At 43.5% G+C, this 26,201-nt stretch overlaps 1 protein-coding gene across 1 annotated transcript in view; it reads left to right on the forward strand.

The window, feature by feature from the left end:
- The window catches only part of TMEM132B (transmembrane protein 132B), a gene marked incomplete at its 3' end in the record, with an annotated part of 250,204 nt that overhangs the window by 41,658 nt on the left and 182,345 nt on the right, over nucleotides 1-26,201 (forward strand). The window lies entirely within an intron of this gene.

Genomic DNA, 26,201 nt, shown 5'->3' on the forward strand with positions numbered 1-26,201 from the left:
TCATTCCCTATTCAATCCTCTATCTCTACCATCCACAGAGCAACACAAGGGGATGGAGAATGGGGGTCTGTGGCCAGTCCATAGCAGCTCCTCTCTGCCGCTCCTTCCTCCTCACACCCGTCCCCTGCTCCCCCGTGTCTCTCCATCATGGCTGCAGGGGAGACTCTGCCCCAGGCCTGCAGCCCCTCCTCTCCCTCTCCCTGCTCTCACCTGCGGGCTCGCAGGGCTGTTTTTCACACTTTTCCCCTCACTCGGTGCAGCGTTTTGCCCTTTCTTTAACGTCCTTCCCCCGAGGCGCCAGCAGCCGCGCTGCGGGGCTCAGCTGTGCCCTGCCGCGGGGCGGCTGGAACTGGCTGTGTCAGAGGGGCCTCGCAGAGGCCACCACAGGCCCCAGCTGCCAGCACTGGCCACGGACACCCAGCACAGCATTTTAATGGGTTATAGTTTGAGCACCATCATTTCTTCCTCTTTCTTTGGAGCCAGTTCAGCCCTGCTCCGTTTCTGGAGCCAGCAGCCTTCATCTTTGGAAGTTCATCAAGGGCAATTTTTGGTAACTGACTTTCCAGCCTGGAAAAACAAACGGAATTTCTTGACTGCAAAATTACTGCCTGTTATGTAAGTAGAAACTTTAAAAAAAAAAAAATACCCAAACACTTCATATTTACATCTCTATATATAGACAGAGAAGAACAGGTGGCTGTGGCTACACTCTGCATTTGATAGCTAATGGCTCCAGAGCTGTAGCGGTATTGCATGCCTGCGAAGGAAAGTGGTGTAGCAAATCTGGTGATCACCCTGATGATATATTGTGTTGGTGCCCAGATATTCCTGTCAGGTCAGCCCAGTGCTGTGGGAGAAGGGCAGTGGGGGGGGCATGTGTGGGCCTTCGCAGCCCTGCAGAAGGAGCTGCTGGGGCTGTGGAGTGTTCGGGGAGGAGATGTGGCATGGCTGATTGCTGGAAAAGTGGTAAGAGCAGGGGGCTGTTGTTGGTTTTTTTTGTGTGTTTTTTTTTTTTTAAAGCCTTTCAGTAACATGGAGAGGAGGAATGATTTCCATGACAACAGTTCAATTAAGGAGAGAAATGAAGGCTCTTGGAGAGGGGATCTGAAGGGAAGGTGTCACTCCTGTGAACCTGGAGGGGGCTTGGGGGAGAGCGGAGGGACTGAGTATGATCAAAACATTAAAACACAAAAGCCTGATTATTGCTCATGAATCAGCCCTTTCAAAAGGAAATAAATGATGGGAAGAGCCATGTGAAGCAAGCTGGGCGGTGAGGAAATGGAGGGATGGCAGGGAGGGAGGAGGAGGGCAGACTCCTGCCCAGTGGTACCTGGGTGTGGGAGGGGAGTCAGAATGGGAGGTGGCCACACACCCCGTGGACCTGCTCGGCTTTGCTCCACCGCTGTAATTCCTCCATATGTGTAAGTGAAACAATCTTCTCCATGGTTCAATGGACATAGCCAGTCTGGGGTCCAGTTCTGAGTGTTCAGGCTCCTTCTCTGTTACTTTGCACGCATATGTGGTCTCTGTTTTTTCCGGCTTTCTCCTTTTGCCTTGAAATCTTGTAGTTGTGCGTGTCCCTTGCGGGTCCCAGCAGCCTGGGTGTTCCTGCAAGCTGTTCCCCAAGTCAGCCTCGAACTGTTTTCTCTTGTCACTTTTCATCAGCTGACTTTCTTCCTATATCCTGGAAGCCCAGGTCCTTTTAACGTTAATTAATAATGACCTATCATCTCAAAATTACTTGTACCTTGATGATGATTATTTTTCTTTTCAGACACTATAATTTTGGGCAATATGTGGACTGGGAGCCTTGGTTCTGGCACTGTGATTTTGAAAAGTTTGCTTGGCCTTAAGATGCCCATCCTAAGACAATACTGATTAACAGAAAACAAAACAAAAATGTGAATCATATCAAAACTAAACTTTGCAAGAACAATGTTCATTGAGCTATTTGAATTCTGTGCAGCAAGAGCAGGCTTGAAAGACACTTGGATGCTTTTTCCTGCTGTAAACCAAACAGGCTGTCAACTTGAAAGGTACTTGGTTATTGCTGATAAAAGACGTGGCCCGTAAAAGGCAGGAAGATACACTGGGAATAAATAACCTAGTCTATAAACAATTGTTATTTGTTTTATGTCTTTGTAATGCAGTGTTTTTGCAGACAAGTGTACTGAAATTTCAACTTATCGATTAAAACAAACAAAAAAAGTTAACCAAATTCTGCTTGGAATGGGTGAGATAGTGTTCTGCAGGGTAATCACTCTCCAAAAGCGCTGTGGGAATGTGTGAGCGTGGAGTATTGCTAAGCTCACAGCAGCCCCCACGCTGCTGAGGGGCTGTGCCGGCTCTGGCCAGGTGCCTGGTGGCATCAAGACCCTCCCCAAGGCTGTCTGCCCCTGGGAGGACCCATATCAGGTGGGGAGTAGGATAGCTGTAACTGGTTTGAATTGATGCTGGTGGGGTGTAGGGCATACACAGAGCCTCCTTCACTATGCTTGTGGCCATGTGGCTGTGACTGTGTGATGTGATGATGGACAGCGCATGGTCCCAGGAAGTACTAATGGAGAAGCGGAGGGCCCCTTTACTTTTGGTAAGCTCAGACATCAGTGCCGCTTATAATTAGTGCTGCTACACCCACCTGCCTTTTCAGGATCTGACTTTGAGCAGCTTTTAACTCTGTTAATCGTTAATCATTTGGGCTGGAACAATCATGGGCAGAGAGATTGCCACTGAATTATGAAACTTCTCTCTGCCTTCATCACGGATTTTATGTGTGGTGCCAAGGCCCACACTTCCATGGGGATCTCTGATTGCCTTTTCCTTGTTCTCTGGGATCCTACCTTGGCATTCCTGATGTGTAGGAGAGCTGAGAGGCATCCTTGGAAGTGAAGTGCAGAACGGCTGTGATTTAAGCACATTCTGTTATATATTGGAAGTAAAGATATGCATTTGAGGCACCCCAAATCATATGCCTGGGATGGTAGGTGAGGTTTTAGGCTTTTAGTCTTGTTCTGTCTGTGGACCTGAAGAGAAACCTCGCTCAGAGCTGTGTAGAGAAGATGCAATAAGGTTAGCTGAGCTCTGGGGTGCGATGTGGTGAAAGCAAAGCAATGAAGACATGAGCTGCTTTGTGCTCAGGGCAGTCCAAATAATGTGCTGTAAGCAAAGCATTGATGGGTGAGGAGCAGGCGAAGCAGTGACTTGCAGCTCCTTGAGCGAGCACCCGCTTTGCCTCACCCTGAGCAAGGCTGGTGGAAAAAGTCTAATTGTATACAGACTGTACCATATGAGAAGCCAAGCAGCTGTGCAGCCCTCAGCCATGTCCTTCTATTGGAGCTGTCACAACCCCTGGTGCTTCCATCCCCAATGTGGTTGTACAGGGAACCTTAATTCTTGAATTTTTTGATTGCTGGGTTATGTAACCTTAAGGTTGTTTTGGGTTTTTTGTCTGTGATGTTTTTTTGTGTGTGTTTATTTTTTATTATTATTATTTTTAATGTCACCTTGTGTGAAATACTTATGCTGCCTTAATTTAGGAGCAAAAGCTGCCCTGTGATAGAGTGGAAGTCCTGGATTGATGTCAGGTTTTTCAGTGCAGCATCTGCACGCGATGGTGTCTGCCATTCATTTGCACTTTGGCATGATCCAGCAGTGTCTGAAATGAATGCCAGAAGGAGAAGCTGGTGCCTGGTTCTCCTTTTTTTTTTTTTTTAACTGATATTTACATACAAAGAGGATTTCACAGACCCCCCCCGGCAGTGTAGCAACCTTGCAGAAAATAATCTGCTCTGTAGCATGTGTTGTCTTTGGAGAGCTGGAGAGGAGCAATGAAGCCACATGTCCGTATGCTGGGGCTGGTAATCAGAAAAAAATCTGTGTAGGCACCTGCATGTGCCTCATGTCTTCCTCACTTTTTATTTCAAACCTTTTGGGGTAGAGTGGGAAGGGAGGAGAGGAGAACCAGTTGTCTCATGTTCAAAACACTCTTCAATGTTGATAGGAAAAGCAAGGTTGTGTGGTGGTGCGTGAGGCATTGGGAGTGACTGATGAAGCACTTGGACCAATATATCCCACTTCTTTTTTAAAAATATTTTTTCAAGAATGTGATCTTGCTTCTGTTTTCCAACCTCATTGGGTGTTTGGAACCATCCATCTGACTGGCTCCTATGCTGTCCTGTTCTGAGTTTAGTCCCAGGTCAAAAGGTCCCAATAACCCTGGCAAGAGTGGAAGGCAGAAGGGCAAAATGCACTCTCAGATTCCCAATGTACAGCTCAGCCATGTTTTTCCAAGCAGTAATGTTAAAAAGTGGATATGCTTTAAAATTATGTACAATGCTGAAGCCCCAGTTTAATTGCTGGTTACAGATGCTGCTTTTGATCCAAGCTAAACTTCTGAGCCAAGCTGAAGTTCTTACAGAGAAGAGTTTGAAATTCTAAAGAGGAGGAAATCAGCATTAAAATAGTGTTTGTAGAGAATCTTAAGCAAAATGTGCACTTTTCAGTAAAGGCCTTTGCATCATAAATTAGCAACATCTGTCCTCCTATTCTAGATGTTATTTCCTCTCCAAATCCCCCCCAGAATCTGCCATTTTTCAGAAGTATTCTTGGATACATTGAACCATGGTTGAAGATGCTTCATAAAATATGCATAAGCACTTGTCACTTGGATAATGCTTTTTAGTACTTGCCACTTTCCTGTATTTTAACAGATTAACCCTCCAGACATGAGTGATACCTATGATGAATATGAGTTGGGTTTCTCAAGGGCTTGCTATGCACCATGGGTGGCAAAAAGCTGTTGAATTAGTCCCCTCCTTTGTGGTGGTTGTGGATTGTTTTTCAGAGGGCTCTTAGCCCTTGCGTAGGCCACCATTCTGAAAACCTGCCCGGGCTTGTTCCCTTCTCTGAGGTGTGGGCTGAAAGCCCCTAAAAATCTGGTGGCAAAGGCCAAATTTGACTTGCAGCTGCGTTAGCACCATGTCCTGGGAGCTACAGTTGGAGAAAGTCGGGGATGAAACCTGGAGGTTTTCTGCAATCTGCTGGAAGGGCATGGGCACTTTCGCTATATCATGTATTGGAAAAATACCAAGGGGAGGGATTTTGGTGCAAAACCTGTCAGGTTGTAGCAGTGTAGGGGTTGGGTTTAGAAAAAACTCTACTAAAAAAAAAAGCCCAAACCCACTAAGAAAAAGGCAGCTTGTGTGCGACCGCAAGTGAACGTGTTCCATGGCAGAGAGGTTGAATGATGTTTGCTCAGCTCTGTCTTGTGAAATGTTGAATCAACCTTGACTGGAGAAGACCATCGTTTATTGCCTTTGTGGAGTCAGAAGGAGGCTTGTATCCATGTTATCTCTCTGCCTGGGGATGTTTGACTGTGGATAAAGTTATGTGGAAAGCGCTCCAGGTTTGGTCATCTGTGGTCAAAGTGGTTAGTGAACAAGAGAAGTGTCGTGGGGGTGTTACCAGGCAGGACCTTCCTGCAGTAAATACTACCTTTAAAGATGAAGGTAGTCCAACAGCTGGTGTGCCACACTGCACTGATTCACACAGTGAACCACACTGACTTTGGAAGAGTTGCAGGTGGCACGAGTCTCCCTCTCAGCATTTTTCCTCCCTTTACCCATAGGCAAAGACTACACTGTCATCTCCTGTCCCATACCCCTCATGTGAGCGAACAGCAGCGTTGTTGCATTCTGTAACTGCACATTAGACTGTTGCATTTATTGACACTCTAGCAGCAAATTTTAGAAGTTGTTAATCTTGTCGTAATAGGCTCAAAACTGTGCATGCGTAAATAAGTGTACGTGTATTTCCAGTTTTGAATGAACAGGCCAGTATCAGGACAAGACTATACTGGACCCAGGAAATACTGTTGGAGGTGTGTGTTCATTCTGAAAAGTTGCTGCTCTTTTTGTACAATATATTGTGGTGACTGGTAAGATCTGAGAAATTCAGAGTACGGTTTACAGATAAGCTCTGAGATAACCAGATTTTAGAGGGATGACATAAGGTAGGATAACCTGTCATCTTCCCTGCTAGAGACACTGCTGATGTCTCAAAGGGCAGATTAACTCTCTTGGTTGTTTCAGATGCAGTGTGCTTGACTGGTCATAGAGAAATAGGGCTGTGAGTGAACGTGAAGGATCATCTAGTGCATACCTCCGTCCCAAGGAAATCTCAGCCCTACCTATGAAATTCCTTGCAGGTAGCCTGTCCTTATGGACTCCCAGTGATGAAGACTCTGTACTGTTCCTAGGCAGCCTGTTGTGGTTTTTTACTGTTCAGCAGGTAATATTGAAGAATAAAGTCCAGTCCTGGAAAGCTGCTAAGTGTGAATGAAAACATTTAAAAATCAATACTGTGCTTTACAAGGAGAAAATAGGTGTGCAGTGATACTGGAGAAGAGATACCAGGCAGATTTAATGCCTGATCCAGAAGTCCTTACTCAAGCAGAAGTTTCATTTTATTCCTAAATCCTTTATTTCTGCTTTACTGACTTAATGGGCCACATGCATCCATTAACAGCACATCCTGTGCTCTGGGCCACACTGAGGCTACCTTTGGGGTGGACTGACCGGCATTTGGGCTATTTGTTGCAAAGCCACCAGTGAGTGTCCCCTGCTGTGAGTATTCCGAGTGGGATGAAAGCTCTCATCGTCTCAGGGGTGAGCAGGACAGGGACTGCCCATCCTCAGTCCCCGCTGAGATAGAGTCTTTCTCAATGACAGCAGAGTCCCTGTGTTTCCATGTACCCTCATGTGTGGCTAGGCTTTACTTGCCTCTGTTCTGCAGGTGGAAATAGATTGGAGGTGTCTCTGTGCTTTCCTGATCCTTTGGCCGTGCTGGACTAGGCAGATGTGATCAGGAATTACATGGCAGAAAGGAGAAGCCAGCTCTGAGCTTCACTGAAAAGCTGGGCTTTGTTTTTTGGAAAACGCATTGCAACTACTGTAAATCAAAGAAAAGGCAGAAAACGTGTAGTGTGTAATGTATGCTACACTAGTCACAGAAAGGTCAGCTGGCTTCATGCACATTAGTAACGTGCATAAAAAATTAATGAGTCACTAATTGGTTTGTTGTGGTGGAATTTTATTAACAAGACACAATCAATTTTTAGTTTATGCTAAAAACATAATAAAGTGCAGTGAAAGCTGGTCTTCACACATTTCTGGTTCTCATTGATAAAATGACAAGATTTGAAGCTGGTGTGGGCTATGCTGTTGGAGGCAACATAGGCACAGTCCCAGAGCTGGGGATTACGCAGGTTTGTGGTAGGGCACGGACCCAACCTTCACTGCCTCCGTTCCCCACTGCTGCTCCGACCACCTGAGCACCCTGATGTTTGTCGCAATAGCAGTACTGTCTGGAACCCAGTCTTCCCAGGACTTAATTTCCTGGTGTTGTGGGATATCTTTATATTCAGAAGGTGAAGACTGGTTTACTTGCTTTACAGGTTTTGTAACGCTTCTTGCTTTTGGAAAATTAACTAGTTTGGGTCTTTGTTAAAAGCTGTATATGCTGGAAACATTGTGATTAAATGTTCAGGAAAGAGTAAAATAAGGCTGTTGATCAGTTAAAATTGTATTTTTCCTTCTTACTCCTACACTTAAAAGAAGGAATAGATATTTTTGGTTTTATTACAATCTATCCAGTTAACTGCATGAATAAATATACTGCATTTCTGAAAATTAATACTCATGAAGAAAACTGCAAACACATTCTGTTTAAAATATGACAATCCCCTGTGGATCCTGCACTTATTTATGTTCAGATAGCAAGCCTCTAAGGCACTAGTGTTATGGGGAAAATGGGGGGAGCTCTAGGGCTGTACAGGTGTAAATTGGTTGAGACAAAACCTTGCACTCCATGACCTCAGGGGTCCAGTTAAAAATCTGCACACCTCTTGGTGTGAGAAGGGGAAACCCAGTAAATCCAGATGTGAGACAAGAAGAGGAGGAAGAATGTTACCTCGTCTGGGCTATCATCCATTCCCTCGCAGATACCTCCAGGTTCTGTGGGCATGTGCTGGGGAGCTCCCTGGCATGAAGACCTTGCATTCCTGGATGGCATTGCTTTAAATTTGGTGCTTTTCCAGCCGTGCTTTAGATGCTCTCTCAGAGCGTGTTCAGCAATCTGGTGTCCCTTGGAGCTTGGGGTGAGGGAAAACGTGGGATCTCTCCATGTGCAACCTTGTGCTTTAGTCGGATGTGGGTATGTAAAAAGTGCTCTGATTTTTGAGAAATGATGTGCAAGGTGCATAGGGGAGCATTGTGGAGCCTGTATCTGTATTAATCCTTAATCCTATTATTTTTCTTCTCCATAACTTACTTGGAACTTGTTGAGAATTCATTTGGTTGCAGACTTTGGGAAGCCTTGATAGATGCCTAGCAGAGAGGTGTATTTTTCCTTGCTGAGTTCCAGAAAGACTTGTGCAGCATCGTTGCTCTTCAGAGCAGGTTGCTGACAAGCAGTCAGAGTGTCACATTATGATGGGTGGTCACTACTGAGGTTAAACCGGAGTTTTGCTGTAGTCTTGTATTAGCAGCTTTGATTGACAAGTTCCCCGTCTTAAGCTAATTCACCCTCCGTCTTCGCATTTCTGTATAGCCCAGCCTTGAACTGAAGGCTAGGAGGGTGATATCAAAGGGAGGTTCATTTATAGTCTGGTGCCTATAAATATTTGGCTCTAAGTTTCATCTAAAATTCAACAGAGATGGTGAGGTTCAAAGGGTGTGTTTGAAAGGTAAGGGCTAGGATTTTTGCTTTTTATTAAGTAAGTCTTTATTTTCCTACTCTTTGTTTGCTTTTTTGAAGCTTGCAGCATGCTGTTGTAAGAATTCTTAAAAGTAGGTGCTCTCAGAAGGGACTCTTGGCAGATTTTGGTGTCTGGTGATGGAATTTTCCATGTCAGGCAACAAAGGATGCTGGTCTGAACCCCACTGCACAGACCGGTATTTTCTACTGTTTACAGTTCTTACAAATTTTCTGTAGGAGTGGCAGAGCATTCCTTGAAGATCAGCCAGGAATAGATCTAGATTAGGCTGCCTTTGGGAGGCAGTGCTTCCTGTTGATTAATATAGCATCCCACCTTGGTGATCCAAGAGTACTTCATCTGTATGAGGTGTTGGGTGAGTAAAGACAGCAAAATAAGGGGTTTTTTTGCCAACAAATGGATTTGCAGTGCAGGATGCATCTGGGGCTGTTATTCTCTATCCAGCATTTGTATGTAGAGGCAAAAGTGCCTGTGGCTCGGTACGTAAGCCTTGTTTCCATACTCTGACAACTGGACAACGGAGTCATTCAGCTCTTTACCCTGAGCTGAAATGCGGAGATGAGACTGTGTGGGCACCGAGAGTGCCTGCGTGTCCTCGGTGGCTGCTTGGGGTAGGACTGTAGAAATGGGGGTCTTCATGTGGACTTCCCTATGTGGTGTGTTTGGTGTTCATTCTTTTCCTGAATTAGGTCCTTCTATCTTACCTCTTTGCTGATGCATCTGACTGGCTGAGCAGTGGTATGGATCAGGCAGTGGCTGTGCTTCAGGGCTGAACACAGCATGGTCCATGTGTGCTGATGGGAGAGGGTGTCCTCTCCTCTTGGTGTCGCCTGCCTGGGTTGTCACTTTGTCTGAGACCTGTGCTTATGCCTCAAGTGGGTATCAGGGAAGAGACTCAGACTTCTTGCGGTGAGGTCAAGGCCCATCAGAATAAGGGTGGTAAAGTTCGCAGAGGACAGTCTCCACCCAACTGATATGATATTTGTCATCAGTCAGATGTTGATTTTTACGTTCAGGCAGATATTGAGGCCAGCAGGTATGTATGCTGCCTGAGAAGTTATCTAAATAAATTTTCCAGATCAAGGCACTGTGCAGGAGAGGAACCAAGAATAATTAATCTCAGAGTGCCTGGGAGAAGCAACTGTTCTCCCAAAGCAAGGGGAGAAGCAAAGATGGAAAGGGAGGTGAGGATGGTCCCAGGTAAACTGCTGCAAATAGTGCACAAGACTGATGGCATCTGAGGAAGTTTAGCTGCCAGGGAGGATGCTGTGCTGGTGGCACCTCCGAGGCAGGAAAGCCTTTCTCCCTTACCTGATCCAAGTGGTTTAAGGGCAGGACACCTTCATCCCAGGGAGGAGGGAAAAGCTTCAAAGTGGCTGTTAGCTTTTTGGACCAATGATTGATTTTTAAATTTTTTTTTTTTTTTAATTAATGGAAATAGCTGGTTTTCAGCCTTTGTACAGTCAAGCTTCATTCCTGCTCCTGCCGCTTCCTCTGTACTCACTGCTCTTCCTGTCGCTCCCTTCTGGACTGTTGCCTCCTGTTTTTCCTCAGGACTGTTTTCCCTGCCTGGTGCTGTCTCTTTTCTCCCTGTGCTGATTCACAAGCCCAAACCTGTCAGCCTTGAAGAATGTATGAGCTCCGGCTCTGTGTTGTGCCTCTCCTGCTCTTGGCACATTCCCAGTAGAAAAGCATCTTGCTGCAGTTGGACATGGTGGCCTCAGTCTTCACCCGTGGATGTCTAAAAGGAGTGAGCCCATTCCTTTACATTCAAGTCAAGCCCACCCCAATTAGCAGAAGTGTGAAGCATCTGCATTTCCTTTAATGTCAGTGGAGGCTGCAGGTATCCAAGCCCTTTTGAGAGCAAGCAACTTTAAAATGTGTACAGAAGTATTGGATTTAATTTGGTTTTTAAGTAATGGCATTTGAAATTTCTTGTCTTGCTGCCATGTGTTTGTCAGTAGAAATAAATGGAGCTGGGAACTTGAATGACACCAGTTTCCCACCAAGCTTGGGGGTGTCTGGCTTTATGGATCCCAGCCTCCCTGCACAGCCCATGGCAGTCACTGAAGGCGTGTTAATTCTGAGAACCAATCATGAATGAAATCCTGACTAATATTTGACTGCGTCCCTTCAACATCTAGTGTTGCATTAGTAGATTCCTGGCAATTGCTTCTGATATGAACTTGAAATGCTGATGTTACAAATGAGGTCTAATCCAAAGTGCTCGTCCGGCAGGTGAAAGTTTTAGCTCATAAATTCATTAGTTGTCAGATCATTATCAAAATCAATATTTGACTACCATTTTTTGAGTATTTATTTATCTTAACAGTTGCTCCAGATTTACATTTCTGATCCATTGTGGGTGTTGCTTATATTTTAAGTCCACGTATAATAATAAGGTTCCTATCCCAGCTCTGAAGGAAAATATAATACCCATTTTAATGACAATGTACAATTGTACCGACATGTCCCAAAGCCTGGGGAAACCTGTCTGTTAAAAATTAATGGAGTAGGAAGTCCTGGCATAAAGTAAAGCCTTGAGTGAAATTCTGTGGCTTCATGGACTGTTAATTCTTTATTAGGTTTTCCTAAGACTGAGATAAAAGGCATTTTATCTTTTTTAAGGTTTGCATTAACATGTCATTGAGTTTTATAGATACATTGATCTTCATTTGGCTAATCAGGAAAGGGTAATAGAAATGTGTGTTATATGCTACAGCAAAGATAACTCCATAATGCTTCAGATTTCTTTGTTATTTTTATTTATTAAGTTTTCTTCAGATACAGAACTGTGGTCAGTGTCCGGATTTGTGAAATTCAGTTCATTTTCTATTTTTATTGGCTATCCTGTCTAAGTTTCTCTCTTTCTTTCATGTTTTTTGACTGCCTTTAATTTCTAGATAATTTGGCAGTAAGGTTGATGTGTCTTCACTGAAAACTAGCAAAGAGGTTTGGCGGTGTTTTTGTAAAATACTGTCTGTGTCTGTGATGGATTCTTGGCTCTCTTGGCTACCTGACAGGTTTGGTTTTTTTGAAGTGTATTCCAGTCTGAGATGGAGCAATGAAGTGTGTCTTTGGAGTCAGAGACAGGACCTGAATCTGACTGATGTCAGTAGTTTTTTTTGCTGCTGCTGCCCATGAACAAAGATGAAGTGCTGGGTCTGCAATTTTCCAGAAGAATGTACCATGCCATAGGATGTAGCTGGGACAACGGAGGCAGCTCACGGAGCATTTGGGAGGATAAAGACAATTCTTTTCCCCTTACCCTGATAGTGAAATCTCAGCTTGGTGGAGGTCAGAGGGACTTTGGCACGTCAGGGATTTATCTCTGCTCTTTTTGTGAGCAGCCCTTGGTGATTGTTACTGCCTCGTGCAGCTTGGGAGGCTGTGTCTTCCTGCCGCAGGCTTTTCATTGCGCCTGCCTTCAAGAGAAACGAATCATCCTCACCAGAGTCACTATGTGCATTTATTAAGGAAGCCTCTGTGGAGAAAACTTTATTAATAGCTGTCATTATTAATAAAGATTGTGCAGTGGACAGTATATTAGTGCTATGTATGAAGGTGTGTGAAAGGAGAACAAAATGGCGAATGATTTTGGCTTCTGTGTTGAAACTGTACATACTTTCATCAGTTCTGCATGTGCATAAAGCAGGGCCATGGGGAAGATAAAGGGATGGCTATGGATTTCTGCAGCTGGAGGGAGCTCAACCCCAGGTTGGATGCTTGTTCCCAGCCTAGTCAGATCTCTGCACCTTGACAAATGGGTGATGAATCAAGCACCAAATTAAGTCCCCTGTGCAGCACTGCATGATGATGACCTTCCCTGCTTGTTAGCTCTGAAGTGGGATATCTTCCCTTCCTCCACATTGGATGGACTGCAAGGACTACATTCACAGCGAAAGGGCATAGGTCAGTTGATTTTGGAAGAGTCCTCTTCATATCAGGGGTTTATTTGATCCTTTCCTTGCCCACCAGTCTTGCCAAACCAAAGCGTCAGAGCAGCTTAGATCTCACTTGCTTCTCATCTTCAGCTCCCACTCTTACAGCCTGTAGCAAATGCTTATTTTAGCACCAGCTGGCTGTGATCCCTTTGAATTCTCTGATATGAGATTAAATGTTAATTTATTACATATCATTATAGGATTATATGTTATCTCTAGGATAATGGAATCCAAATGTTAGAATAGCATGTTTGAGATTTAGTGCTTGCACACATTTTCTTCCGCTCAGGAAACAAAAGCAGTTGAAGGTAGAAGACTGAAAAAGAGGTGAATTAATTTGACTGATCACAGCTAGCCAAGAGCTCAAGACCTAGAAGAATATAGCTAGAGGTTCATAATCTTTTTGCAGAGTTCAGAAAAAGTGGAGAAGTTGTTGACTGAACTTAAAAAAAAAAAGTGTGAAGAAATTGTTACCTGCTTTGGGTATTCCATGGACTAAATCCCATGGATAAATTATGCAGTGTGAATTATGTGCTCAGCTCTAGTTATAAATGCCAGACAAAGCAGAGTGCTGAAGTGACCTGCATGCTGAGGTTGTGCACAATTTTATTCTCTAGGTTGTGGGTAGGTGAGCAGTACTGGATGTAATAAGATATGACTTGAACTGGAATTGACTCAAACTTGAACTGCACTTGCGATGTTTCCACACAGAGATGCCACTGAGCAGAAGGTGAACGCAGCTTTTTTGCTGCTCCCTCTCACTGCCCATTATGGCAGCTTCAAACAGGCAATGCTGACATCCTCAGCATGCACAAATGCTGGGCCGTGCCCATGCGCAAGTGCTGTCTGTCACAGATGTACCAAAACCCTGGGCTGGTGCTCTGGTGAGGTGGGGCAGTTGTAGGTGTGGGTTGGCAGGGTCTCGGGTGGGGGCAATGTCTTTGGCTGGAGTGGGACAGGCTGTGCATTCAGAGACACGTAGATGAGATTGGGGTTGACAGGGTCACACTGGATTTATGGGGTCTTATTGTAGCCAGAAACTGGGCCTGCAGACTTATGCTAATGTAAGAAGTGGCCCAGCGCAGCAGGGGGCAGCTGTTTCTATTTAACGTCTGCACTAAATTATTTCTGGTCCAAATTCAGTTCCTCTTTCTTAAATGGTTCTTTTTCCCTGAAATAGCTGATAACTACTACTACAGGCTAACCCTATGCATAAACATTCACAGTGTGGAAAGGTTGTTCCCAGACTTTCCAGATCTTTCAATCCTCAGTTTTTTTCCCAAGGTGCTGCAGATTGCTATCAGTGAATTGTTTCACTTCAGAGGTAGTAGGGCAAATTGTGAAACATGACTATAAATTAGTGTGCATCCAATTCACACCCTTGGGGTAGTTTATCCTGGTAAGTGAGCACTTTCTGCTTTAAGCGAGGCACTGGCCTAAACTAATCCTAAACTAATCACCATCCTAAACTAACCATCATGTTGATGATCTGGAGTTTCCAAACTAGTATGCTGGATTGGGCTATGATAGTGGTGTCACTCTTTCTACAATTTTATAATTGTCCTGTCATTAAGAAAAGAATTAGATCCAGCTTTTTGCCTTCTCAGGCAATCTCAAATCTATCTGATTTACTTATCTTGATTCTTGAAGAGTTTAAAAATGCTGTCAACTAATGCTCATGGCCTTATTACCTTAATATATTAACACAAGTGAACCACACAGCAAGTATGACCTCATCCAACTTTGTGTTTTACTTAGGAGTTTTTACTCTTTGCCTATAAGTTAATAATTGTCTGTGAGCAAGATAACCATATTTGGTGCATCACAGTATGAAAGCCATAATAAGGTTTCACTCTCACACACCAATATTTTGACAAGATCTCCTTGAACTGCCTCCTCCCGAGCTATTGGGAATTTTCCTTGTGCTTCGAAAATTGAACTGAATTGCTAATCGGCAACAGGCAGAGAAACAAACACCCAGGAAGTCCTGGGTGAGGATGCAGGCTCCTTCTCCTCTCCCCAAGAGGAGCTGTTCTCCACGTGTGAATGACAAGCTGCAGCCTTTGATTGTTGTAGTAAGAGAAAAGCAGTACCAAGGGATGGTTATTTTGTTCCTTCTGACAGCATCTGCCATGAATTTGTAAAATATGTCAAATGTGTATTCATAACGTAAAATAATGCATTCAAGTGTGAAAAATTAGGCTTTGTTCTGGTATGGGGATGTGCTTGAGCAGGACTGTTTCAATAAGCAGGGGAGCAGGAGAGGAGGTCAGCAATTGCCCTAGGAATGCAAAGCTTCTTTACTCTGTAACAAATTAATGGAGTTGCTCGAGGCTGTTGTAATTCCAAAAATAAAATGTTGAATTAAGTAAAGGAATCTGAGAGAAAACAGAAACTTTTGTTCTGGGTATTTTGGGGAGGGGGGAAGCTGTCACTAGAAAGGAAGGATTTGTGTTTTCATGTGTTGTTCCTTGTGAGTCAGATATAAATTGGTAACATAATGATATCTGAACTTCAGAGCTAGGCCTGTATGGTTGCTTCTACAAGAGTCAGAGAGCACATATTGCTTTGGGAGTCTGGTTAGTGTAATATTGGTTGCTTGTGAAAGCCACGCAAAGTGCAGGTTGAAGAACTTGGGTTCAGAGAAAAAAGGCACAGATATCTCGGAACTAGTAGTGATGAATCTGTAAAGCCATGGAGCTTTTTCTGAAACTGCTAAAAGGCTGGGTGGCCTCGCAGGTCTCTGTCCAGAAATTTTGTAGCTTGTACTTAAATTTCCCAATGGGAAAACTCACTGACTTAGTGAGACTGCACACACACTTCAAATGACATATGTGCATGCGTGTTTGCAGGATGGGGACGCAAATCTTGCTGGAGGCAACAGCCTGCACCTCTGGAGTTCAGTGGGGAAACCTAAGTGAAAGCTGGCTTCTTTCCACAGACCTAAACACTTCAAAGATTTAACCAGGAATTTAACTATCTACATTGCTAACAGTCCCAAAAATCAGCATGTGTAGTAAGGGTCACTAACCAGGTGAGAAATTTAACAGTAATCAAGAGTGAAATGAGAATTGCTCCCAGTGCTCAGGTAGAGCTATGGGGCTGGTGCTGAACCCAGGATTTTGCTCTGTGTGTTTCTGCATCCCATTTTGTTTTACCACGATCCCACAGTGGGCCGTGAGTGGCGTACACTCTTCCTGGGATTACAGTCACAGTGGGATGAGTGCTGGTAAGGTAGAGGATTTTCTGTGCGTTCCAGACATATCTGTGTTCTTAATAACTTTTACAGGGGTTTTATTGTAAGTTGCTTTTGTGGTTTCCCACGGCTGTTTGGGCCCGTTGGTTTGGAGCTCGTTTCCTCCAAAAGCTTCAAAACAACAGGATGAAGAATCCAGTGAAAGCCCGTTGCTCTGGAGAAAGGCTTTGGACCAAACTTACCTCTTTCTAACAATGCCTTTGGAGAATCTGCTGCCAGCATTTTAATATCCTGTAATTTCTGGCTCATGCAAGGTATTTTTAAATATCGCCAAAGGCAGAAGCTTCTGTGGGGAGAATCAGAAGTGCTATAAAATGATGTACCTGTGTAAGCTGTGAGTGCAGGGATGTAGAAAGTCTGTAGTATATAGAACTTCAAGTTGCTTTGCTTCATTTCATCTTTAGGTGTAATACTCCAAGTCATTGACTGCAGTCACAAGCTGGGGTTTGCAAAGAGAAATGTAGCCAAGATCTGGGTCCTCCAGGAGCAGAGAGAGAACTGCCAGGGAAGGATCAGCCCAAACTGGGGCAGAAGTTACTGCTATTATTGCTTACAAGCAAAATTGAAAATGCTGAAACAGATTTATGGAAGGATCCTTTTGAGATGGCATTTGCTCCTTAAAATGGGAATGCAAGCAATGCAGTCAGCACTGTGTTTTTCTGTATTGTTTTAATGGTGAACTCAGTCTGGGAGTAATGGCAATGTGCACTAGTGATTTGGGGAGCAAAATAGGCTTCCTGAAAATTTGGGAAGCAGAGTTCAGAGGAACTTTCTGGTTCCTGGAAGGCAGCTGTGCCATGGCATTTATACTACTACCCCTTGATCCCTGTCTGCTTCCTTTTGGGGTGCCATTTGCTGGGGTTGTGAGGGCATTTACCGCAGTCCTTTACTGCTATACTAGTGAGGTACTTTGTGAGAGGTGGGGATGCACTTTGCTATTCAACCTTAGCTGCTTAGGTCAATATCTGCAGCAGGGGAGTGATTTTAATAGAAGGACTCTCAGCTTTCCTATCGCCATGACAGATAGATCCCAGTTAACATCAATTATGGCCTTTCTCCTGTCAGTCTCTTGGCTTTGTGTGACATAGATCTTTTGACACTGAATACAAATATTTAACAGTTGGCTAATAGTTTAGAGCATATATTTAAGAGATTTACTTTTGCAATCACCTGGTGCCTTTAGTGAATGTGTTTGCCTTGTAAGGCCTTTCTGTTGTTTGGGGAATATATCCACACACTCCCATACATCTATTCATTTTTTGTTGTTTATGAAATATTACTGAGGGAAACTGAGTTTTGCTTCAGATAACAATAGTAGGAAACCCTCTCCTAACCTCCTCTTTAGCAGTGAGAACCTCCAGTAGTTGTGACAAACCTCATTTATCAGGTGTCAGGAAGGATGCACAGGGGTTTGCAGCAATTCCAGGACCTGTGGTGGGGAGTTGGGCAAGAGGTCTGGCAGACCTGCCGTGGCGCCTAGGACTGTCACCCAGCTTAGCTTCACCCTGGGTGGCTGTGCCTCTCGACTCGCCCCATAGCAAAGATGTGAAGCCCCGGTGTGCAAATCAGCCTTCCTGAGTTGGTGGTGCCCTGGTTTTCAGGGTTAGTTTTGGCATCTCCACCTCTATCTGAGAAGAGCTGTGGGGTGTCTGAAAGGGAGAAGGAGGTTTTAGGAAATCCTTACGCTGCTCATGCCTCGGGGGAGGCACCTTGAGACGGGCTGTGGTGTTCATGGTTTGTGTTTACAGGGTTTCTGCCCACCAAGTGGCAGGTTGTGCAAAACCTCTCTGTGTAGCTTTAGCAGTTGTCTCTCCCCACCAGGTAACCAGAGTAGAAACCCTCCTTGGTTAATCAGGTGTGTTTAAACTTCAGTTTGGCTCACAATAGTGGCTCTCTCATTCATTTCCTTCAGCTGATGAATTTGTGACCTGTAGCCACTGTGCTAATGCCTCTAATTGTAACTGGCAGGACAATTTCCCCTTTGCTGTCGCACGAGAGATGCAGAGAAACTCACCAAGAGCAACCTGTGACTTTTAACCACCATATCAACATCCTTGATCGAAACTAAAATGGCAAGTTAGGCCAGTGATCAGCCCAGCAGAGCAACCTGAGTGATTGCAACAGCAACGTTAAATGAGAAAACTCAGGGGGGATTCCCTCTCTTGGGCACCCTCCCTGCACTGAGGTTTGGGCAGTTAAAGCAGCTTTGTCAGTTATCTGCACTGAGGTGGCCTTGGCTGTGCTGAGTGTGTGTTTCGCTCCCTTCTAGCACTCAGGGAATTAGCCTGGGCTGGAAAACCTTAGTTCTGGAAATACCTGTATTGCCTTTCTCAGAGGAGGCAGGAGCTGGAGATGGCTGATGGAGACTCGAAGGAGAAACCCTATGAATGTCTCGTTTCTACTTGGTTTTTGGAGAGGGAGTGTTCAGCGTTTCCCGCTCTCTTCATGCTCACACTTTTTCTCTATAGGTTCACCCTCAGTATTTGTTCTGTGTCTTTCACCCATTGGAATGATCTCCTTCTCCTTAATGGAAAGAATATTTTACACCCAAGAGATTTGGGCAAGAACTCGCTGGCCCTGGGAAGCTGTGAACACCGGGCTTAGGAATACTGTTATCCTGTGCTTTGCACAGTCTGTGGATGGGACCACATAGTACTTGGGCACAAACATATAGGCAATATACTGGAATATATTTTATCTAACATCTAGCTTTTTTTATCAGACATGTTTGAATAAATGTTTTTAACAATCAAGACTTTGTCCAGAAGCATGTGTGTGAGAGCGAGGCGGAGATGAATAAATAGAATACGTGATGACATAAAGATTTTTATGGGGTATGGGGATGAGCACGTCACTCAGATGGTGAAATCATCCCAGTACGTTTCAACAAAAGCTATTTAGGGATGTTTAGAGAGTTTAAAAAATTTTTTTATTGTGACTATTTTTTCTATTAGTCCAGCCTGTAAAATCAGGTGCCTTAGTTACCATGTTTCCTGCTTTACGGGGTTCAGAGGGAGCAATAAAAGCCTCTAAAACTTACCTGAAATAGCCTTCCTACAGTTACAGATGTTACAGGTTTAATGTCCTGTATCTTAGGTTCTTCCGGGCCTTGACATGATGGTAGCATTTGGAGGAAAGGGGATTTCTTCTCCCTGGTGGAATAAAATATCCACTTTATAACCTATAGAGATGCTGGATCTTTGGCTTAGAAGCTGGGACAAATTTAACTGTAACAGCCAGTGTTAATGATTCAGGAGGCATTTGCACTCCGCAGGATCGGACAGCGTAATTTTGGGCAATTTCGTATTTGGGCAGGAATTGCTCAGGTCTCATAGTTCTCAAAAAGAAATGATGGTGCTGGGGCAGCAGAAGGGTGTCCTGTCTAGGAATGTTAAACCCTCATGAAAGGTGAATTTAAGTTGTTATAATGGTGTAGTGCATTACATACATACTCATATTTCATCTATACATACTCTTACTTCATCCCAATTTTTTTTTTTATCAGACAGTGTCTGAAAGAACTCCAGTTCTTTTAAAATAAACATATCTGCTTGGAGAACCATTCTGCTGTAATGATAATGGTTCAGCTGTAGCTTTATACCCGATAAAACCTTCTTACGCAGACAAATCCAATGTCTGTATGGCTAGCGTGGAACTCGGAGGAGGAAGCACAGTAGCTTTATTGCTTGGGCTGCATGCTATTCCCTGGCTAGGATAAATATGTGGTCTGTTTGATAAACAAGACTGAGCTCGTCCTTCCCAGTAATAAAGTTGTTAACAATCATCTTCCCAGAGAATGGCAAATAATGAGGTAGTGGCTCATGAAGGCAGTCCTCAACCTTTTTAGAGCCTTGTTTCCTTGAAGAAAAAAAAAAATATCTTTAATCTGTTGGGTATAGTGCCGCTATAAGGGTTTTTATTTTCAACTAAGTAAAAAAAAAATCAGGGTGAACTTTGCATATTTGCTTGATGCATTTACATTACCCCATTTTGTTTGTCTACTTGCATTGCGTAATGTTGTGTCATCTTGTTTTTCATTTGCTTTGGGGATCACCTCTGAGGTATTGCAGATGAGAGAGAGCAGATGAAGAATGGCCGTACCAGGTCAGAGCACAGATCAATCTGCCAAGCAGATATTTGATAGGAAAAAGTAAGATCAGGCAAGCACAGAGGATGCTTCCTCTAAACATGCTCTCAGCAGCCCGTGGCAGAGGTCCTGTCTTCGCATAATGCTGATTTAGGGAATGCAGTGAGCAGTATTCTCTCAGGGGTCCAACACTTCACATGATTACCTTGCTGGACTAATGGCAGTTTTGAGCCTTTTTGTTTTTCTCCAGTTTCCAAACTTTTGCTGATAGAGAACCCTGAATTAATCTTCAGACCTTTTGGGTATTGGATTATACTATGCCTCACTCCTTCCCGTGCCAGCAGTTGCTGGAACTGTCATGGGATGCTAATCCTGCTGTAGCTATTCACCCAGTTGTAGAAGAAAATGTAGGAAAACAAATTCCTAGTCCAAGCTAAATTTAGATTTTTTCAGTTGGAGTTAATTATAATCTTTATTTAGTCCCAAGTGATGCTGCCTTATCATACACTTATTGTAGCTGAGAAAATTAATTTTTATTCTACCATAAAGGTGAATGTAATAATCTGGGTTCATGGAAGGGATTACTTTAATAAGATTTATAGGCAGCCTTTCAGACAGCACGATTTTATTACTATCTGTAGGTGGCCTTGCTGTATGTATGTCTTTCAGTATGCGTGACTGCAAAATGCATGCAAGCTAAAAACTGTAGTAAGCATCAGCTGAGAAACTTGCACATCCAACTTAATTTTTTGGCAACGGTAAGCAGGCAAAGCACTTCACTTGCTTTGGAACACAATAATACAATTTATAACTGACCTTGTGACCTGATCAGGGGTTTCATTCATATGCATGGCTTAACTTTGCACTGAAAAATGTATTTTAGTAGACAAAAGAATTATGAGGCCTGAGATGTTGCTTTCAGCATCTCTGCTTTTTGGAAGCAGAGCGATGGACAAACATAGGCAGATGGTGTGGAAGAGAAGCTTTAGCGAAGGGTGAGCCATCACATCTGATGGGCCAGAACTCCTTTGCCCATAGACATCTAAACCTCCAGCATGTAGGCCTGCACTGGCCACCTTTAGCAATAGAGTTAACGGATAGAAATAGGCTCCTCCCAAGGGTGATTTATCACCCCTAAGATATAAGTGTCTAGGAGAGGATGAATGAATTCTAGAGATACCCTTTTCTGTGATTTACTGAAAGGGGAGGCTGGAGTGCGTGCTGGGCTTAGCCTATCTCATTTTAGATAGGTATCTGACTCCTGCGGAGGGTGGCCAGAATGTGTAGCTGCAGTGAAGCCTGGGTAACAGAAGTTTGACAGAGACATTTGAAGATAAGTACGTGAGACATTGTCCCAAGCCTAAAGAGTTAATTAACCTCTCTTTGGTTTTAGATGTTTGGATTAAATAGACTTCTTTTTTTAAAATTGCATCCTTTTTCTTTTCTTTCAAAACAAGCTTCCTGATTAGCAATGTTTTGCAACGCGAATCTCTCTCTCCACAAATGTGTAACCAAGATTGAATGTAAGGACTGTAAACTGGTTGCGAGTCCTGTATCAAGTTCTATCCTTACATCAAACTAGGATAAGAAGATGAGAGAATGAGAAAAGCTTAAAGGGATCCTATCATCTTTTCTCATACTACAATTTTTTATATATTGACAGCTTCTGGGCTGACTTTAATTTGATGTTTAAAAAAAGTATTGGGAACTCTTCTTAGTTCTTTCTTGCAGTGTCATATCTTCAAACTATTCTGTTACAGTTGAAAAGACTATTTGTTATTATTATGTTTTGAGTTTTTTTTCTGTGCCAGTGTGGTTCACTGTATAACTACCTGAAGTACCAAAGGTGTAAAGGTTTTTTTTTTTGAATGGTAGGTGATGGAACTTGTTCCTCAGTGTAACTATGGAGGGCTTTTCTCTTCCTTTTCCTCCCTAATGGAAAACTGAGGAGATGAGTCACAGGATGGACTCTGAATGTGGGAAGTAAACAGTGGCATACTCCTTTCATGGTTATTTCATTAAATTTTGAATGAGTCAGGGAGAGCACAAGGTGGGTGTTCATTTAGGCTTCTTAAATCCTCACACAACCCAAACTTATCCTACTCATACTGCTCAAATGAGGTCTAAATTCATGGTAGATTTTCACACTGCTATCATCCTCCTCATTTTCCTGCTGCCAGGATTAAGTCAGAGTTTCCCCAGCTGTAGCCAGGCTAAATCACCTTGCACAACCTCTCACGGCTGGGGTCCCTAAACAGCATCAGGTCTTACCCCTTGCATGTATGAGAGAAAGTGACACACAGCGAATTCAGAATTAATTATTGTCCTATAAGTTACCAGTTCAAGAATAGCTTTCCTTGTGTAGACACCCTGTTCTGGGATACAGTGTGTTTTTATTCAAGGATAATGCCTGCATTTCCAGAGCAAAATAATTATTATGAATAGAGCCATTTTTATAGTGGAATAATGTACATGTGTAGTTTGGTCTTTACAGTCTTTAGTGAGGGCTGGTGGGAAGGGGTGGTGATTTTTCGCCTATACAGACAAGCCATTGATTGCCTCTGTATGAGTCATGGATAACATCATAGTACTTACTGGCACCACATTACTTGAAATTATTCCTCTTTTGCAAAGAGGAGTGTCTGTATGATCTCATGCTACAATTCTGATGATGCTGCAGGAAAGGTGGATTTTAACATTTTCACAGTTTTTCCACAGGTGCAGGATTGGCTTTCTTGTTTGTTTTCAGAGAGAAAGGATATTGGAAAAGTTGCAATTTTAAACGCTTGTTCCTCTCACCTCCAACCTCAGAATTACTGGAGGCTTATGGAAGTCTTGGGTCCTGTTAAGTAGCTAGCTACAGTAGAGGGAAGATTTAGATGTGAAATTTGGATTTATGCTCCAACAGGAGTTATTTTCCTTTTTAATTACAAAATGATGAATTTTAAAGACTCTGCTCTTACTACAGCTTAACATAGATGCATTGGCTTTTAATGCTGACCTGTCACTGCCACCACTACCTTCTAGTAGGATACTTGTTTTCCTTCCTGTTAAAATGTATTAAATCTAAGAAATGTAGCTTGGATGAAGTCTTGAGTTACGTGAATGGCGGATTTTTATTGCACAGTGCGACCTACGACTATGGCTTTGTACATGCCTTAGTCCTGTGCTACTTTTTGTGGCATCAGTCCAGGGTCAAGCAAGATTGAAAACAAAAGCAATGGATAGTTTTATGGTTAAATAAAAAATTATCAAGATGACAGAAAGGAAGCTTTGTTTGAAGTCTGAGCTGGTGAGAGTAAGGACCATGAAGGGGCATCTCCCTGATGCACAGCTTTGCACGGTTGGTTATGTCCATGGTGGCTTCCTCTCTCTCCCTCTCTGCTCTTCAGAAACATCAGAAGGGCGTTCCTTTCCATCTGCACTCTCAGAGTTTGCAGGATGAACTGGGCTATGAGGCTGTTGCCCAGCTGTGGAGAGAAGGCTTTTGTCACGAAATGGGGATGATGAGATTTTACAAGTTGACCTGTTGCTCTAGGGGTCTTGGTATTTGGCTAGTCCCCGTAAGTGTTCTAAAAGGGACAAAGCACCTGCTGAAAAACTGTTACAAGGTAAAAGTTATTTTAGAAATTCAAGCTAAATATCTCAAGTCACGTCCAACAATGTGTTATTTTCATATGTCTCCCCTCAACGCCCCAATGCCCCAGTAGTCTGAGAAACACACTATGTTCAACCTTTGAGATAGCACTGGGCTCTAAGGATGCTCATTTGGCCTCCATTTATTTTTCTTTAACTCTTGCTCTCTTTTGTTACATAATTAGGACTAACCCATGTTCTGATCTAATCTTCTGCCATCTTTTGATCTTTTGCAGTGCTTATTAAAGGAGCAGGTGATTTATTAGTCGCTTTGTCGCACACTAGAAATCTGGAAATGTGTCCTGTTTCTGATTGTTACTGTAAGGAGATTGATGCTGTGGTGCTGATGTGCCGAATTAAAAAGGCGGGGTGTTGGCCTGCCATAGTATGAAGTACTTCTTTTTAGATATTCCTACAGCATCATAAAATGCTGCTAAATTCAGATATCATATTTTCTTGCAGACTGGTTCTAAGGACAAAGCCCAGCCCTGCCTACTGGTGTTTATGGCTTCCCATATAAACTTTCAGAAAAAACTTGTGTCTCATTTTGTTTGAGTTACAGCAGGCTGATATCCTAGTCCTTGTACCAGTTCTGAGAAGAGGCACTGAATGTTGCCACTGTAATGAAACGGAGGAAAGGGAAAAACATACCTCTTAAACTTCATGCAAATCACTGCTTCAGAGGTGAAATATCTGCATAAAGGATGGACTGGGGGGCAAAGTCCTATAACATAAACACAAATGCATTTAAGCCTTCCCTCGTTTTCGGTTCCTCTTTAGGCTCAGGAGCTATGCCAGTGTTTAAATCTCCTCTGCAATCTGGTGTGTCTTGGGAGAAGGCAAACTTCAGCTCTTCTCCCAGAAATCAGAGGGTACTCTTGCTGCTACATGTCCTTTACTTATCTGTATAGCTGCACAATTTTTATGATAAATGCAACTTCTCAAAAGTATTGCTTTCAAATGTAGTTCGATTTATCTACAATTAATCCAGGAAGGTGCATGTCTGCGTTTGACTTAGTGAAGAAACAACACCCTTCCTCCCCTTGCTGCCTTGGCTTTCACAGGAGCAAAGCTCACTTTCAGCAACTGAGTTGTGCAATTGCACAATGGCACAGCAAGCCATGCGGTGTCAAGGTGCTCTATAAATAGCAGAGCAGTAATGGAGCTGCTGAAACATCCCTTGGTGACTTTGGTTCTAGAATTGGCATTGATTTCCTTTCTCCCTTCTCCTCCTCTCATGAGCAGGATGAGGTTTGACCCACAGTGTGCTTCCCAAGCACTTTGTTACTCAGTGGTGGGATAAAAGCACTGGGGCTCCCACAGAGCAGCACAGCAAACAGTAGTGGGGCATTGCCTGACCCCTGCTAAACAGTGGTCACCAGCCTTTGCTCTTTGCCTCCATCCCTGTTGTAGGTTGCTGTGGGTTCCTTGCCTTGTGCAGCCTCCTGTGCCCGGTGCCAACAGGCAATGATGTCCATCTCTGCTACACAGCACCTGCTGCTTTCCATGGTGTCTGCCTCACCTGTGCCTCCTGCCTCTTGCACTGCTTGCAGCTTGGTTAGCCTCTTGCCTGTTGTCTTCCAGAATTGATGATTACTACTCACAACCTATGGCTTCCCATAGAAAACTGGGGTCTCTGGTTTCTGCATGCTGCAGGGAGTGCGCCAGCTGCCCATCGTTCACATGTGAATGAAAAGAGATGTGGAAGGGATAAAGTCAATTTTCTCCACTAGAAAATTGGTTTTGCCCTATGTGAGCTATGATATGATACCATGGCAAGCTGACCCAGGTCAGTGCTCACCTGGGAAAGGGAGGAGAAAGTTTCTCATCATCTGGGTTTCTGCATTTCAGCTGGGAGCTCAGGTCCGTGGCTGTGTGCAGCAGGGGGAAGGTGTTGGCTGCACTGGTGTGCTATATGAGAGATGGGCTGAAATGTTTAGGCATGGGCATAAGAAATGAGAGGACACCCAAGCGAGGTGATTCCCTGGCAGCTGCTCTGCAATTGCATTTGCTTATGGAGCTGAGAGGAAAACCCTGATCTGATCCCTGTGTGGAGTAATGAGAGAGGAGACTGTTGATACTGTTTCCTGCTGAGAATTTTTTATGCTTTTGTATATTTTTTGCATATTTACTCATTTGCACAAAGAATATTCCAATGGCTGCAGAAAAACCTTGACACAATTAAATATACAGCAAAGTAAAGGCAGAAGTATTGTGATGAAATGAGAAACATTTAAACAAGTGTAGATAATACCAAGCCATCGAAAATAAACGAGCAGAATTTCAACTGAGAACAACAGCGGAGCAAAGTCAAATGGATGAGATTTGCCCTAGAATCTGTCTTTGGTAAGTGTAGGCTTTAAAAATACACAACCTGAAAAAAAAAGCTTAAATATTAGAGCTTTTATCTGTGCTAAATTGTGGCTGCAAGTATCTTGAGTCATCTGGCTTCTAACAGGTGTAATTGTTTGTGCGGTTGTCGCGTTGTATATCTGCTCTCCCCAG

This window comes from Phaethon aethereus (assembly GCF_964289735.1).
Source record: "Phaethon aethereus genome assembly, chromosome: 17".
NCBI classification, from domain to species: Eukaryota; Metazoa; Chordata; class Aves; order Phaethontiformes; family Phaethontidae; genus Phaethon; species Phaethon aethereus.